We start from the raw sequence: 19,263 nt of genomic DNA on the forward strand, positions 1-19,263 counted from the left end.
GTCCTCCAAGAGTAATTTTACACCACTGGGAGGAACCGCAACAAAACTGGCAACGTATTCATATTGATTACGCTGGACCTTTCCAAGGCCACCAATTTCTAATTGTAGTGGACTCCAAATCGAAGTGGGTGGAAGTTGGAATTTGTTCCAATGCACCATCATCTTCATCAACCATAAACATGTTGAGCAATATATTTGCAAGAAACGGCTTTCCTGACGTTATCGTCTCAGATAACGCTACAATCTTCAAAAGCGAAGAATTCACATCATTTTGTCACAATTGTGGAATTTTCCAGAAATTCATCGCTCCTGGTCATCCTGCGACCAATGGTTTAGCCGAGCGAAATGTGCAGACTTTGAAAAAACGCCTATCGGCTATGGCAGATGATTCATCGTCAATTTCAACTAAGGTGCAAGAAATACTTTTTCGTTACAGAGCTACTCCTCTAAACAACGGTAAATCGCCTGCTGAACAATATCTGGGAAGGCAGATTAAAATAAAGTTGGATGTATTAAAACCTTCAAAAATTACAGCATCTTCAAATCCGGAGTTACCTGTCAGACAGCTACGTGTGGGAGACAGAATACAAGCAAGGTATTACATGGCAAATAAACCTTCATGGAAGCTTGGGACTGTTGTCAAAAAACTTGGTCGTCTTCACTACCTTGTTCGTTTGGACAATGGGTTTATTTTTAAACGCCATATAAATCAACTTAATTTTACCATGGCAAAGAATCAACTTGATGTACAAGAGTCTCAAGAGGCAGAACCAGCAACAAATGATAATCAACATTCGGATAATCAACTTTTGTATCATCCGCATCTTCTTACGAATATTCCCGGCAGTATTTCAACAAGTCACAGTAATGAGCCTGAAACACCGTCAACACCACTACAACAACAACCAAGCACCTCAACAGGGAATTCGGAAGTTGACACTACACCGTCACGGCGTACATCCAGCAGATTAAGGAAACCACCTAGCTACTACAGCGATTATGTTCGACACTAACTGGATGAGTCTTCAATAAGTGGGGGAGAATTGTTATGACCATTAATCATCGCACAGCCGTACAGATCAATCAATATGGCATCACCATAAAGGGCAACTGTCATTCTTGTTTACCCTTATTTCTTATTCTTGTTCTTGATATACTTACGATCGCATTAAATAAAAAGAAGTCACCTTTTTGTAATCATTATTATAAGATTAATTGCTGTTAGAAAATAAATACAGTTTTAGTATAAAAGCAGCGTGCATTTTTTCAATTATTGTTATTGGAAACCAATTTAACGACACAACAAAAACATAATAGACAGTACTCGATTAGTGATTTTACTTTAAAAACATTAATACATGTATTCTTGTCATGAACTAAAATTGTCTTCATGGTAATAGCATCTTATGAAAAATATTATCTGATAAAAACGTAGTACAAAATGTGGGAAATGTTAACTGAATTTAGTGTAAACGAATTAAGTACCGGTCGTCAAAATGTTTCACACTGAAAATTGGCACAGCTATGGCGCTGGAACATTCCCAGCTTAAAAGTGCATTAGAAATAAATGTTCCATCTCTAACACCAACCTACACACATACATCTCCATAAGCAAACTAAATATATTTTTTAACGCAGATATTGACGCAATGCATATCAATGACATTTTCTGCGGCCTTAAGGTGGAAAGTCGAAAATAAAAATGTAAAGGACGAAACAATTTAAATGAAATTATACTTTTTCTTTATAAATTTTATGGTAATTATCAAGGCAGTGAAAAATCAACCTTTCTTTCAGTTTTTGTATTCATTTTCCATACAAATGACTACATCTCGCAAAGCCTAATAATAGTTTAATGCATATAGAGTTCTACTAAAGGAAACTTCCTATGAAGTCATATCACATGGAGCCTAAGTTAGATGTAGGTAGTTTTAGACAGAGGGAAAATTTCGCTATGGCCATGGCTGCATATAATAGGACAATGTTATATACCGAGTTAAAGCTAACATTTCTTAGATGATTCTGATGTGAATCAACAAGTGGCCTTTCGACATTCGCCTTTCAAAAATTTGAAAAGGTCTAATTTCGACAAAAGGTCTAATTTTGACATGGCGTCTGGAATGGTGACCGTCAACATAGATTTAAAAGGCAAATGGCCAATTTGATTACTAACACTAAATTCCCTAAGATGCTCTTCTCATCACTTTATTTAGCTTCGAAATTCGCAGTTATAATCCCTAATTTTCTAAATTATTTATTTAGATCTGTTTATAAATCCTACACAAATCAGGAACAAATCACACACTAGCAAGTTAAATTTCTTTGGACATGCGATAATTAATTACCTTGCGAGTTCCTTGATCGTATCGAGTTTATAATAAACGTCTATACGTTGAAATTAAGCGTAGTTCAAATATCATTAAAATTTTGAACATGAACATCTTACACATACAAATCGGCTGAACTTTTGGGTGTATTTGATTGGTGGTTCTGTGATTCTATATTAATGGAACAGGGATACAAAAGTCGAAAATTTTTTAGACTTTTTTTGAAAAAGTTTGTTCAGGCAGGTCAAAAACGATAAACCATATTAACCCTTATACTACGTTGGGGTCACTTAATGACCCATATCGTATTTTTCAACACCGCATATCTTACTGTTCGAATATAATTAACAATTTCTATCACTCAGTGCATTAATTGTTAACATATGCTGAATTCATACTGAGAAGTTAGAACTTTTAATTATAATCCAAAAGTAAGAAATTCGGTGATGAAAAATACGACCTAATACCCAACGTAGTATAAGGGTTAAGGAAACTCGATTAATCGAACATTTTATGCATACAACTAATCAAAAAGTCGAAAGTAGCGACGTCAGAATTCGGCTTTTTATACCCTCCGCCATAGGATGGAGGGTATATAAAGCTTGTCATTCCGTTTGTAACACATCGAAATATTGCTCCCAGACCCCATAGTGAGTATATATTCTGGTTATTGGTGAAATTCTAATGCTCGACCGTCTGTTGAAATCACGCTAACTTCCGAACGGAACAAGTTGTTATTAATGTAGGTCGGATAGTATTGCAAATTGGCAATATCGGACCACTTTTAGATATATATTTTGTTCCATCAACAAGTTAAAAAAGGCGATAACTCGACTTTTTTACTTTAAAAAAAGTCGATCGTTCGTAATGTCGATATTTCCGAATATTGGAAAAGTTAAAACCTGAAGGAGCTCGCTGAAAACTCTTGCAATTCGTACTTACGATGGTAGTTTATGTTTTCAATGAGTTCTAATCCGTTATTTATTTGTTTTGTCTATCATACCTGAAACCGATTGAGCAGTTGCCCAATTGCGATGCACAAGAATTCTTATATTCAGTATTTATATGGATCCCTTTTAGATATATTAAAAACTTTGGATAGCAAATTTTTAATATTATTGATAGCGATCTTCTAAGAATGTTCTCGTTGTATTTGTGTTTTGTATTACTGTCAGAACTTAAAACTCGTATTCATTGTTAGCTAGGGTAAGTACAGCAAATGTGATATACCCATTTGTTTTTCGATAGTCAAATTTTTTGTTTTTGTCCGACGAGGCTAAGATTTCACCACATTCATTTTACTAGTGTTAGCCATTCACGCAACTATGAGCGAAAAATAAGAAACCCATAATTTTAGATATACTTGCGAATTTATTAAAAATTTGCCGGTAATGTGGTACACACATTAGCGTAGCTAGACAATTTTCCTAGGGGGGGCTATAGCCCCCCTAGCTAAAACTTTATAGACTGAACTTATAGGTTCAACTAAAGTTTTATTTCATAAAATTTAATAAAAAATAGACATCAAAATAACTCGAGAATCAATTTATAATAAAGCAACTAAAAGTACCCTACGGGAAATTGGTGCAAATTGTGAAATAAAATTTAGTGAAATAAAATTATCAGAATAACCTTTTGTTCGATATATTTCAATTTTTTTTTCATTTCGGGTTCGATTAGGAGCCCAAATTGAAAGAGATTTCTAAGAGTTTGTCCGAGACTGGTTCCTGAGGACCTGTTTATGGGTTGCTCCTGCTAAATTGTTCCAGGACATGTCCTTTGGGGTGAGTCCAAGACGCGTCCTAAAATGTAAGTTTACTCCGTCAATGACAAACCCATGTAAAGGTGGACGGTCCCTTCCATACGTTTTGATCAGAACTGGGACTGGTCCATACACACCAGGGACTAGTCCTGTACCAGTTCTGTGGTTGATCCATTTCCCGTAGGGTAGTTCCACACTTTTCCCAGCAAAAAATTGGGAGTTGTTCCAAAGGCACAACTTTAAAAGCACTTCCAAAAATGTCCTCACAAAGAAGTTAACTATTTTACCTACACACAAAAAATTATCACCAAAATTTTTTCAATTAAACATTTAACTGAATTTGGAAACGGATTCAATTAATATGTTAATTGATTCAATTAATTATTTAATCAAATCCGAATAAAAACCAATTAAAAAAATGATTGATATTTGTTACGTTTCCAATTAAAATATTAATTGATTCAATCAATTTGTTAATCAATTCGGAAATAATTTTCAATTACAAACGTGATTGAAAATTTTTCCGTTTCCAATTACACATGTGATTGATCCAATCACCTTTGTGATTGAAATTGAATAATTTTGAGCAATGGAAAGAGCGAAAAGAGAACAAGAGAATGGGTATTTATAAAAAAATGTATGATGGAGAGATCAGTCTGTGGAAGTAACTCGTAACGAACGGTTGGGTTTTTGTTTTTCGCGTAAATTGAAAAACATGATTGGCGACATTCTGTCTGCTGCATTCAAAATGTGTGCATAAATATTTTGAACGCAACAACAAATCATAGCAAAGGGTTGAAATAAATAAAGTGTGCAACAACAAATGGCCACGTGGTAAACGTTTGAAAAAATATATGACAGAACGCATTAGAAATTACCTGTGTTTGTGTTTTGTGGTATTGTAAAAATGGAAAACAATCTACGTTTATTGAAGGTAAGACATTGTGAAATGTGAATACCGTTTTCTATTGAATCCTGTTTACATTAAACAAACTAAAATAATATATTTTTTATTCATTTATTTTAGTGAGCAATTTTATTTCGTGAAATTGGTCAATCAATCAACTTCATCATTTTATCAAATATATAAGAATATGTTTGCAATCAAAAGATGGGTACCATATTGATCTTTTAAGGTTATAATTTTTTTCACTCCTAGTTTTCTTAAAACCAAGAGCGGTGTGGGTTTGTTGGTATGGGTCTTGAAGTTGCGAAGTAGCGTTGGCATTAGATTGAATTTTTGTTTTACCTCCCTTTTTCAGTTTGAACCCAAGTAGATAGCAGTATATCTGATATATAAACTAATGAGCTGAATAATGTAACGGTAAAAAAGTTCTTTCTTTTGAATTTAAAAATATGAAAAATATCCGAAAATAATAAAAATATGTATTTTCCATTTATATTTTTTTCTATTTCCAGAATTTGCAAAGTATCATAAACATAATACCAAATATTTCATTGTTTTGCCATAATTTTTGTCTTTGATTGGTTCAAGTTTTAATAGACGATTTCAGTGTGTGGAAATTTTGGAAAGGAATTGTACTAAAATTAAATTACCGAGCTCCTTAATACACCTTTTTATGCTAGAAGACTACAACTGCAAAAGAAGATTATAAATCTGCAACCTGGAACTAAGAATTTAACTTGATATTCTATGCAGGTAAGTTTTAGCAAAATTAACTTTTAATTGAACAAAATTAAATTCGAATTATTCTGTTTACTTTCAGAAAAACTAATTTAGCTTACAGGTTGCTGATTTATTGGAAATCTAGGCGCATTTACATATTAGAAGGAACATGCTGACATGGTTATTATGATAAGGAAGATAATGATTTATATAGTCTATTTTTTTCACCCTATAGTTTTTTGTATAATTGCATAATTCAAAAAATAATAAAATATTAAATATGTTTTATAAGAAACACATATTTTCTTTTATTTTAAATAAAACTAAAAACGATTTTGGGGGCGCAATATATAATTTTTTTGATTGAAATTTATAGCCAATTTCAATTAATTATTTAATTGAATGAATCAAAAAGTTGATTAATTTTTGTCGCGAAATTAATTAAAATTTTAATTGATTCAATTAAAACTGTGAATGAATTTTATGTTAAAAATCAATCACGTTTTTAATTGATTCAATCACACAATTAATTGATTCCGTTACAAAAGTCAATTAAATTTTTAATTGAAAATCGTGTTGGTTTTCAATCAAAATGGGTGATTGATACTATCATTTTCGTGATTGAAGACATTTCAATTAAAAAAATGATTGAATCCGCGATTTTCGTGATTGAAATCAAAAAAAAAATTTTTGTGTGTACACAGAAAGTTTTTTTACTTCATTTTTTTTTTATATTTTAATGCGTAATTTTTTGTTTTCTTTTTTCAAATAGTTTAAAAAAAGAGTAAAAGAGTAAATAAGAGTGTACCACTTCCAGACCCAAAAAGAACATTTTCATTTATTTTTGGCGACGCTTTTTTGCAGCATTATTAAGATATTAATTTATGAAAGAATAGTTCTAATATCAATTACTATTTTTTATTCAACTAAATCATAAGTTCAACCACAGCTTTATTTCATAAATATCAGAATATCAGACTTCTACCACAACCCAAGTAATTCGATTGTGCATGAAAGTCTTTAGTGGAACTTTGTGCGTTGTACGAGTATATACTTGCTTAATTTTTATAAAAATGTAAAATCGTAAATAGGTTTTCAAATTCGGGGGGGGGGGCTAAAATTTTTCTGGGGGGTCTAAGCCCCTCCCCAGAGGCCTTCCTACGCTTATGGGTACACAATAATGTAGATTAAAAAAAAATAAATGCAACATATATATCGCAATTGCATACATTTTATGCTTATTTAGTAATCGTCAGTTATTTACATCCGAAAATTAATAAATTGAAAATGTACCTTCACACAAAAAATAACCCTTCATACAATCAATCAATCAAAAAATGAAATAATTAAAAACCACCCAAAAAACCATTCGAGCACAAGTAAATGTGATTTTTTTCAATTGACACAAATAAAGAGTTGCAAAAATCAAACTTATACTTACAGAATCATCATATGGAGCTACAAAATTCAAATTATCCGCCTGCACTTGGTTAGCATCCATTGACAAACTATTTGCTGCAACTAATTGACATGTTCCACCATTTTCCCAATTACCTTGAAGATAATACATGATTTGGTTGCTTTCCGCTTGATCAACAAATTCAAAGTTTTGTGTTGTGGATGAAACCAAAGGCTGCGACATGGTGGACGAGGCAGCTGGGGTGGTCGAACCCGGCATAGCAGTGCAATCGTTGCTGAAATTTTCTATATATTGCGCTAAATTACTTTTAGTCGGTGGTTGTGCATTAAGCATGTCTTTTATTTTGGGCTTACGACCTCGTTTCTTCTGTGGCTGCCCTTCTTTTTCGTAATTCTTTGATTTGTGTCGGCGCTTTGTTGATTTCTGTTTCTTAAACCCTAAAAAATCTCCTTGTGGGCTGAAGCTACTTGGTACAATGTTGTAGTTGTCCATGACATCATTATTTATATTTTCTAAAACATTTGTCGCCTGCCTGAGTTCGTCGTCATTTGCGCATGTTATTTCGTTAAAAAGCTGAGATAAAACATCGTCTTCTAAGTCTCGCTGGCTAGCATTGATGTTATCTGCAAGGATGTCGTCCGTTACAGCCAATTTGGTTTTGTGGAACCGTTTGTATGATTCTTGCCTAGCCCTCTGGGCTCTCGCACTTAATACAACCAAACTATTGTCCAATATATTAATGTTTATATCATGAAAATCATTTTTCAACAACGAAGGGATTGTTATGTGGCAGGACAATGGTTCACCGTTTTCAAATCCACTCTCTCTGCATTGTACGGCGGTTGTTGTAGTGGACACAACATATTCTTCATCTTTATATTTTTTCTTGTGGTGACTTTTTCTTTCGAGTGTATTCCCCTTTTTGGCTGATTTGGGTGGTGATGTGTATTTGGACGATCTCTTTCTCTTTCTTGGCGTTTTGCGAAGCGATAAAGGTACATTATCCAGCGAGTCGCAATGTTTGTCATTGTCACGAGGAACTTTGTCCTTATCGTTAGTGGTAGTCGTTGATGTATTCTTAGAAGATAGGCATCGCATTTTTTTAATAATTAAGACCTCATCGTCGCTGCTGTCCGTATGCGTGTCTTCTCCTTTGAACTTTTTATCTGCAGCTTTTTCACTTGCGCTGTTGCTACCATCTTTATATTCGATCATACTCTCCAGTCGTTTTATTTTTGTTTCAATGGATTCCATCATTTGATAAGCAAGGGATAATTTATCTAACACCACCTTGGGCTCCTCCATCACCAACTGTCTATGCATCTTAGCCTTGATCAGATTAAGCTTTTCTGGAAAATCTTTCAAGGCTGATTTGGACACCATTTCTTCCACGTAATGCTCTATGGCAATCTTCGCAACATCTTTATCCATGTTTGTTTTTATTCCTTTTTTTATATCAATTGCTTACAGATTCAAGACAGCAAATTTTAAGGGAAAGAATAAAATGTTTAGTAAAGTCTCGACGCTTTTTGTCCATCACAACTGAATAGAATAAATGCGGAATTTAAAATCCCGTTAGCAAATAAACCAACTAAAAGAACTCGCCCTAAATAAAATCATAGGCGCGATTTAAAAAGTAATTAGTGGAAATACAATAAGGTAACGTAAACAGTTGGGTTAGTGGAGCTTGCATTACAATTATTCGTCGAGTAAACACAGGGTACCCAAATACATTTTTAAAAAACAAAAATGCAAAATAACGATAATTTGATTATTTTAGGATTTAGCTGCTGTTTTTTGTTTACAACACCCAGAGAAATGTTTGGTTGCAATTCGATCATAACAATAAGAAAATAATGTCAGCAACTTATTTTTTGTTACAATAACAATGTCTTGATCGTTGGATAGTCGTTGGAGCGCTATTTTACAGGGAGCGATATTGAATTAAGTTGGTGGTTGCTGTTTGTTATTACAAAATTAACATTTTATTTTCCTTGGGCAATTGATCTGCTGCTCATTTTATCGTTTGTATAGTTTCGGAACAAAAATATAATCCGTGTTTGTGTTATAAACTCACACAAATAGTTTTAATAAATAAATTATTTCTTAATTCACATTGCAAATGGCTCCATGCTATAAACGTCAGTTTTTCAACTCGAAAAAAACAAAGTACCACAAATGGAAAAATTTCGCTAGTTTTTCTCATTTTTTAATTTTGTATGGAGTTTCAACGCGAAAACCGAATAGAGTACCGGCCTTAAAGCAGATAAACTCAATTGATGCAATGTTTCTTGTTTCTCTAGATTTCGACAAGACTTTACAGGAATAAGTTTGTTTTATTTTATAATTTCGATTATTTAAGGAAAAGTAATTGCAAAAATAAAATTGTTTTCAAACTCGAAAACCGAACGTAGTACCCACCTATACCTAAAAAAATGTTCACAGAACCAAATAGAAATTCTCATAACCATTCAGTCGGTTGTAATAACCAATGCCGGTAAATTTGGTTTTATGTTTAATAAAATTGTTGAGCTAACCACCAGCATAGTGAGACCTACAGCATGGGAATCAACAAATGGTTAGTACAATCAAGAGTTGAGTGTACTAATAGAATTTCAGTCCAATCATGGGACGCACGTAAGATAGTCGTTGCTATAAATAAATAGTAATATCAACATTGGCATGCTAGGTGGCATGACTCTACAAAATTTGCAAATCGGAGAACAGCGTCATAAAATTTACTTATTATAATAAATTGAATAATGTGTATCACATCAACAAGCGTAGAATAGAATTTGGCTTAAGGTAAGTAACGCACCGATTTTGAAAAAAACTGAGAATGATAAAAGTTTTCCGAAAATGTCCAGGCTTCACACACCAACAAACACAATCTTCATATAATTTCAACAATTTGGTTAAAGGCCGGTACTATGTTCATTCTTGCGAAAAAATTTTATGGAAACCATTATTTCGCACATAAGGTGGGTATTAAGTTCGAGTTTAGCCGCTAAAAACATGATTTTTTCACGATTACTTTTCTTTAATAATCCATTTTAAGGAATACAAACTTTGTGAAAATTTGCTTTGGGCTTTTCCCCATCAAGTTATAATAAAATTTGCAACAAATATGTATAATTTCATGCATTTTTCTTACTGATTTAGTTTTCACTTTAGCGATTTTAGCGGCTAAACTCGAACTTAATACTCACCTATAGAAAGCGGCGTTTTTTTAGGTAGCTTGGAGCGCTATTTTACAGGGAGCGATATTGAATTAAGTTGGTGGTTGTTGCTTGTTTTTACAAAATAACATTTTATTTTTCCTTGGGCAATTGATCTGCTATTCCTTTGATCCTTTGTATAGATTCGGAACAAAAATATGGTCCGTGTTTGATTTATAAACACGCACAAATAGTTTTTAATAAATAAATTATTTCTTAATTCACATTGCAAATGGCGCCGTGCTATAAACGTCAGTTTTTCAACACGAAAAAACAAAGTATCACAAATGGAAAAAATTTCGCAAATTTTTCGCATTTTTTTGGTTTTGTATGGAGTTTCAACGCGAAAACCGAACAGAGTACCGGCCTTAAGCCAGCAAAAATGCAAGTCTATTAACACCTTTTTGTATTTTTTAATTGTATTTTTGGAAAATAATTTGAATGGCGTTATTTGCAAAAGTGCAGTATGGCAACAAAAGGTACATTGTTCCAATAAAATGCGGGTTTTGAGCTTGACCGCAGATGCTATTTACAGAGGCAGTAAGTGACTTAAATTTAAGTATAATTTATTTTTGCCCTTTAGATTTCTCCATGTTGTCGTATGTCGAATCAGTTCACCATACTTACAAATATATGCATTCTTCATTTATATATGAAATCACAACATAATCTGCTATTTAATTCATTTAATATTGAAATTTGGTAGGTACATCTAACAATTGTTTAGGAAAATAACAACGCGGTTGGTTGCAGCCAAAGACAATAACTCTAGGAAGATAGGAAATTGGCTACTGAGGAGATCAAACCATTTACCGTGTTAGTTTCATACCAAACCAAACGCGTATACGACAAGTATTGACATAGCATTAAAATGCAAATAAAATGAAATTAAGTGAACGAAATAAATTTACTTAAACGGGAAAATGTATTTTTTTTTTGTTGTTGCCTAAAATTTAACATTGTTTCATTAAGAAAATTAAGTTTTTCATTTAAAAAATAAAAACGAAAAACAAATAAAAAATTACAAACATGTATGGAACTAACATGGTAAATGCAACATTGGGTATGACGCAAGCCAATTTCTTATCTTCCTCAATTTTATTGTCTTTGATATAAGGGCTGTTTTCTTTTTACACTGGATGCAACATTTGTATGAGCTATCCAGAACCAAAGACAATAAACTCTAGGAAGATAGGAAATTGGCTACTGAGGAGATCAAACCGTGTTTACCGTGTTAGTTTCATACTCGAACCAAACGCGTATACGACAAGTATTGACATAGCATTAAAATGCAAATAAAAAGAAATTAAGTGCACCAAATAAATTTCCTTAAACGGGAAAATGTAATTTTTTTGTTGTTGCCTAAAATTTAACATTGTTTCATTAAAAAAATTAAGTTTTTCATTTAAAAAATAAAAACGAAAAACAAATAAAAAAATTACAAACATGTATGGAACAGTTTTTGAATTTGACGGCATTTCCGAGAATCCCCATTTGAAATGTTGAAAAATTTGCACCAACTTTCACAATTTTAAGCGTAATAACTACACTCATAGAAAAAAGTCTGTTGTTAATAGCAAACGCTGTCTGCTGTTTTTCAGCAAACAAAATGCTGCTGTTTTAGCAGATTTTTTGCTAAAACAGCAAACAATCTGTTATTTTGGAACAGCAGACATACTGCAGAAAAGTCAGTCGTTTGCTGAAATTTTCTGCTGATCCGAATAAAATTATAAAGACTCTCCAGTCAAATGGACAATAGTAAAATGGTAACTTCAAACGTTAAACACAATTAATATTGTTTGATTATGCAATAACATTTTTGAACACCACTTTTAGTAATTTACATTTTAAGGTGGGTTCGAGTTTAGTCGCTAATTTTCACGATTACTTTTCTCTAGTTATTGGATTGCATTCGCGTACTTTTCAGCAATTTTAAGCAATGAGAGTAAAATGCACATTTACTCTTTGGTAGTTTTTATTGGATAATTATTGCTAGAAAAGTACGCGAACAGACCTAATGTTGGTTTTGACAAAGCATCCCAAAAAACACAAACGTTTGTAAAATGCTAAATTTCAACAATTTTTCAAACATTTTTTCAAGGGATAATATTCAAGTTGAGAAATTGTTGAGAAAATCGCGTTCTCAACAAAAAACAGACATTACCCTCATCAGTAAAATTCGATACAATAGCAATAATTTCTCAAGTGTTATCCTCAAATTGAAATGCATCGCTACTCAACAATTTCTCAAACAATTACCGATGCGAGTCAAATTAAAAATTAACATTAGGGCTGTTTTCTTTTAGCACTGGATACCCTAAGCCTTGAGGGACTAAAAGAAAACAGACCCAATAAACACAAACGTTTGAAAAATGCTAAATTTCAACAATTTTTCAAACATTTTTTCAAAGGATTAGGGTAATATTCAAGTTGAGAAATTGTTGAGAAAATCGCGTTCTCAGCAAAAAACAGACATTAGCCTCAACAGTGAAATTCAACACATTAACAATAATATCTCAAGTGTTATCCTCAAATTGAAATGCATCGCTACTCAATAATTTGTCAAACAATTTTCGATGCGAGTCAAATTCAAAATTAACATCGTTGCAAATACTTTTCAACCTAAATTTGTATGAATGATATCCCCACTTCAAATTGAAAGTCAAAGCCAAAATTCTATGAATTTTGTATAAATTATTCATTTTCATCAAAATAAAATATATAATAATACACTACACTACATTATACACTACAATACCAATTGATAAATAATAATCTTATTAAACATATCAACAAATAAGAACAAAAAAAAAAAAAAACAAGTATATACGGCCGTAAGTTCGGCCAGGCCGAAGCTTATGTATCCTCCATCATGGATTGCGTAGAAACTTCTTCTAAACACTGCCATCCACAATCGAATTACTTAACTTGCGGTAACGCTTGCCGATTGTATCTTAAAACCTCCTAACACCATCTTCTAAATTGTATGTAAGTCCATATGTGATATATCCCTGCCAGCATTTCAAAGTTCCATTTCGTCTTCATCGCTACCACAGACTCGTAAGTGTCACTACAACCATCCTACTGTGATGGGGGGCAGCATATCATAAAGTACAAAATGTACTTCATACATGTATTTTGCCATCACTACTTTTACAAAAGCCATTTTATTTTTTGTGAAACGCCAAGCCCAACCAGCTTGTTATATTTTATTTAAATAAAAACGAAAATAAAGTTCTGAAAACATAGATTTTACGCTTAAAATTGTGAAAGGTATATTGGTGAACAATTTTTGATTTTCCAAATGGAATAAAGTGATTGTTTTTCAAATATTTTACAGACACGCTGCCTCCATCGAATAAAAACACTGGCTGATAGACGCTGCAACATGTAACTCGCTACTTGTAACTCTACATCATCATTAATGCAAAAAATTATGTTAAATGTGATGTGATAGTGGTATAAATGTTATATTTTTAAGAATTTGTAAATGATTAATCAAATTAATAAATATCTAAACAAACGTGTTTTACTCGACCACAATGATTCTTTTACCACTATCTTAAAATGTGTTTTTTCTGATTGTTTGGAGGGTCTCTTATTGGCGTCGTTCTAAATTGATCTATAAAGGCACCTAATAATTGCACTCATGCGAAACCTTTTTGTAGTAACTTGGCGTGGTACAACTTCTCAATAGTGACGGCGCTTTTCCGACGAGTTTTTGATATCGTATATGAAGCGCCCCCAAATTCAAAAAATGTTGGCAGGGATATTAAATCAAAAAAGATCGATCCAATACGTACATAATTCAATTTGACAAAGTAGACATACAATTTTGACAAAATTTTCTACAAAAATAAAATTTTAACAAAATTTTCTATAGAAATAAAATTTTCACAAAATTTTCTATAGAAATAAAAATGTTGACAAAATTTTCTATAGAAAGAAAATGTTGACAAACATTTCTACAGAAATAAAATTTTAACAAAATATTCTATAGAAATAAACTTTTGACAAAATATTCTATAGAAATAAAATCTTGGTAGATTATTTTTGGCCCGAGTGGCAACCATGATTATGAACAGAATAAAATTTGAACAAAATTTTCTATAGAAATAAAATTTTGACAACATTTTCTATAGAAATAAAATTTTGACAATGATGAAAATTTTATTATGAACTGAATAAAATTTTAACAAAATTTTCTCTAGAAATAAAAAAAATTCTATAGAAATAAAATTTTGGTAGATTATTTTTGGCTCTAGTGGCAACCATGATTATGAACCGATATGGACCAATTTTTGTGTGATTGGACCAATTTTGGTATGGTTGTTAGCGACCATATACTAACACCACGTTCCTAATTTGAACCGGATCGGATGAATTTTGCTCCTCCAAGAGGCTCCGGAGGTCAAATCTGGAGAACGTTTTATATGGGGGCTATATATAATTATGGACCGATATGAACCAATTCTTGCACGGTTGATAAAGATCATATACTAACACCATGTACCAAATTACAACCGGATTGGATGAAATTTGCTTCTCTTGGAGACTTCGCAAGCCAAATCTGGGGATCGGTTTATATGGGGGCTATATATAATTATGAACCGATGTGGACCAATTTTTGCATGGTTGTTAGAGACCATATACCAATATCATGTACCAAATTTCAGGCGGATCGGATGAAATTTGCTTCTCTTTGAGGCTCCGCAACCCAAATCTGAGGATCGGTTTATATGGGCGCTATATACAATTATGGACCGATGTGGACCAATTTTTGCACGGTTGTTAGAGACCATATACCAATACCATGTACCAAATTTCAGCCGGATCGGATGCAATTTGCTTCTCTTTGAGGCTTCGCAAGCCAAATCTGGGGATCGGTTTATATGGGGGCTATATATAATTATGGACTGATGTGGACCAATTTTTGCGTGATTGTTAGAGACCATATACCAACACCATGTACCAAATTTCAGCCGGATCGGATGAAATATGCTTCTCTTAGAGGCTCCACAAACCAAATCTGGGGATCGGTTTATATGGGGGCTATATATAATTAAGGACCGATATGGACCAATTTTTGCATGGTTGTTAGAGACCATATACCAACATCATGTACCAAATTTCAGCCGGATCGGATGAAATTTTTTTCTCTTTGAGGCTCCGCAAGCCAAATCTGGGGATCGGTTTATATGGGGGCTATATATAATTATGGACCGATATGGACCAATTTTTGCATGGTTGTTAGAGACCATATACTAACATCATGTACCAAATTTCAGCTGGATCGGATGAAATTTGCTTCTCTTTTAGGCTCCGCAAGCCAAATCTGGGGATCGGTTTATATGGGGCTATATATAATTATGGACCGATGTGGACCAATTTTTGCATGGTTGTGAGAGACCATATACCAACACCATATACCAAATTTCAGCCGGATCGGATGAAATATGCTTCTGTTAGAGGCTCCACAAGCCAAATCTGAGGGTCCCTTTATATGGGGGCTATACGTAAAAGTGGACCGATATGGCCCATTTTCAATACCATCCGACCTACATCGATAACAACTACTTGCGCCAAGTTTCAAGTCGATAGCTTGTTTCGTTCGGAAGTTAGCGTGATTTCAACAGACGGACGGACGGACGGACGGACATGCTTAGATCGACTCAGAATTTCACCACGACCCAGAATATATATACTTTATGGGGTCTTAGAGCAATATTTCGATGTGTTACAAACGGAATGACAAAGTTAATATACCCCCATCCTATGATGGAGGGTATAAAAACAAACAACAATACTTTAAATATCTTAAACATTATTAGTAAACACTTTTGCATTTCCTCCCTTTTGGTGTCATAAAACAGCATTAAAATTTATTAACATGCGGGCAATTTGAAATTAGGAACGTACGCAGTCCAGTACGTTAGAATTGATTTCCAGCAGAAGGAATTCATAAATTGACAGCAGAAGGTATTCACAAAATATCCATTTTAAACTGATAATAGCATATGAATTAAACTGACGATGTGATGCACATTTTCATTAAAATTTACTAACATGCGGGCAATTTGAAATTAGGAACGTACTGGACCGCGTGTTAGAATTGATTTCCAGCAGAAGGAATTCACAAATTCACAGCAGAAGGAATTCACAAAATATCCATTTTAAACTGATAATAGCATATGAATTAAACTGACGATGTGATGCACATTTTCATCCAGAAGTTGTTGATTTCAGCAATTTATTGTTTTTAACAATTTTAATTGGTTGCACTTGTAATGTTTCTGGAAACTTTTTCTTGTCGATAAGCCACTCATTTTTCATTGGTCAGCTTCTTAATGTTTGCAAGAATGTAGCATCCAAAGATTTTAGTTTTCTGCAAAGAGATTTAAATTTAGTAACTTCTCTAAAGTGTTTATTTAATTTTTCATATTGACGTACCAATTATTATAAACTATTTGAAACAGTTCCAGTTAATTGTCCACCATTTTTTCATCGGTCAGCTTTTTAATGTTTTCAAGAACGTAGAATCCATAATTTTAGTTTTCTGCAAAGAGATATACATTTCGTGACCTCCTTAAAATTTTATTTCATTTTTTTTATTTTCACTTACCTATTTTTATAAACTATTTGGTTATTTGTCTAAAATTTTCCATTTTTTTATTTCTTGCAATTGACCACGAACTTCGTTGCACAAATAAGTATTGAAAACCACATGGTTTTTTCGTTGCATTTTAGGGTAGTGTTTTGTCAAAGTTTTTCTCATACCCTGCCAATATTTTTTGAATTTGGGGGCGCTTCTGAGAATCCCCACTACGTCGAAAACAGTCGTATACGATATCCAAAACTCCTCGGAAAAGCGCCGTCACTATTGAGAAGTTGTACCACGCCAAGTTACTACAAAAAAGTATCGCATGAGTGCAATTATTAGGAGCCCTTCTGGATACATTTAGAAGGACGCCAATAAGAGCCCCTTCAAACAATCAGACAAAGTGCATTTTAAGATAGTTGTAAAAGAATCATTGTGGTCAAGTAAAACACGATTGTTTAGGTGTTTATTAATTTTATAAAACATTTATACATTCTCATAAATATAACATTTATACGACTATCACATCACGTTTAACACATTTTTATGCATTAATAAGAGATTGATGTTGAGTTACAAGTTGTAAGTTAAATGTTGTAGCGTCCATCATCCAGTACTTTTATTCCCAATGGAGGCAGCGTGTCTGGAAAAATATTTGAAAAACTATCACTTTATTCCATTTGGAAAGTCAAAAATTGTTCACCAATTTACTTTTCACAATTTTAAGCGTAACAACTATGTTTTCAGCACTTTATTTTCGTTTTCATTGAAATAAATTATAATAAGCCAGTTGCGCTTGGTGTTTCACAAAATATAAAATGGCTCTTGTAACAATAGTGATGGCAAAATACTTTCATGCGAATAGTGATGGCAAAATACTATCACAGTTGGCGATTGTTGCAGTGTCACTTACGAGTCTGTGGTAGCGATGAGGATGAAATGGAACATTGAAATGCTGGCAGGGTATTAGCTTCAACACCTTTTCAAAGATTTCGTCAACATTTTGGCAAATTGAAGATGAGCTATTTAAAGCCAAGTTGAATTTATGTTGAAAATTATATTTACCCTCAAACTAAAAAGTTGTTGCATTTGAAAAACGCTCATCCTGTGTTTATTGGGACGAGACAAGCCGGGAAAAAAAAAAATATTTTTGTGTTGTTTGGTAAGTATTGGATTGTATAATATTGTATTTCTTTTAAAGACCTTTTGTTGTTAATAATTTTTAGATTGGAAAATTGCTATTATACATTGATATATGGGAGCAAACGTCGTACAATGGTTCAAGCCCGTTTTACATACAAACGGTTATGGATTCAATCCTAGTTTCGACTAAACACTATACAGTTTTGCAATGGTGGATAGGTGGATTATGCGCTTTACACACTATCCGTTATTCCGGACGGAATGTCGGTGTTTTTAAGGAATCTTGCAGTGTGTCGGATCGATACGACTTGTCGGCGATGACGACGTCGCTAACTTTCGATAACAGGGTGACATAGAGACGACAAAAACTGAATTAATATAAGACGGACAGACAGAATATTTAATGAAATGTATGTATTTCCGTGCATTAAAACAACGATTTATACACAGAATATGGTAGAGAACACTTTTACCTACAATTTGGTATGCCACATGTGCCTGTTCAATATTATTTAACTTGGTTATTACTGGGTACTCGTGGTCAGGACACTATTTCCCATGTGGAGACAACGGATATTGATAGAGGGCATCAATACCTACAATTTGGTATACCACATGTATCTGGGAAACGCCGAGTGTAGAACAAAATTTTCCAGAAACTGTTGGACGCACTGGTGGTCAGGACAGTATTTCCAGCGCTGAGGCCAGGAATGGACTTCGTACACAAAAGTGACAACGGAACTTGGTAGAGGACATCAATACCTACAATTTGGTATACCACATGTATCTGGGAAACGCCGAGTGTAGAACAAAATTTTCTTGAAACTGTTGGACGCACTAGTGGTCAGGACAGTATTTCGAGCGCTGAGGCCAGGAATGGACTTCGTACACAAAAATGACAACGGAACTTGGTAGAGGACATTAATACCTACAATTTGGTATACCACATGTATCTTGGAAACGCCGAGTGTAGAACAAAATTTTCCTGAAACTGTTGGACGCACTGGTGGTCAGGACAGTATTTCCAGCGCTGAGGCCAGGAATGGACTTCGTACACAAAAGTGACAACGGAACTTGGTAGAGGACATTAATACCTACAATTTGGTATACCACATGTATCTGGGAAACGCCGAGTGTAGAACAAAATATTCCAGAAACTGGTGGTCAG

The 19,263-nt window shown here is 33.4% G+C and overlaps 2 long non-coding RNA genes across 2 annotated transcripts; one reads left to right on the plus strand and one right to left on the minus strand.

The window, feature by feature from the left end:
- The first annotated feature begins 13,376 nt into the window (after positions 1-13,376).
- Positions 13,377-13,897, plus strand: LOC142232086 (uncharacterized). Its single transcript, XR_012721013.1, has 2 exons — positions 13,377-13,627; positions 13,695-13,897. It is a non-coding gene; the product is annotated as an uncharacterized LOC142232086 (long non-coding RNA).
- Positions 13,898-16,573: 2,676 nt separating this feature from the next.
- On the minus strand, positions 16,574-17,078 carry LOC142231745 (uncharacterized). The gene is made up of 3 exons (XR_012720894.1): positions 16,977-17,078; positions 16,805-16,910; positions 16,574-16,739 (listed from the first exon to the last, which is right to left on the minus strand). It is a non-coding gene; the product is annotated as an uncharacterized LOC142231745 (long non-coding RNA).
- Positions 17,079-19,263: the final 2,185 nt, after the last annotated feature.

Source organism: Haematobia irritans, chromosome 3 (genome assembly GCF_050003625.1).
Source record: "Haematobia irritans isolate KBUSLIRL chromosome 3, ASM5000362v1, whole genome shotgun sequence".
Taxonomy (NCBI): Eukaryota; Metazoa; Arthropoda; class Insecta; order Diptera; family Muscidae; genus Haematobia; species Haematobia irritans.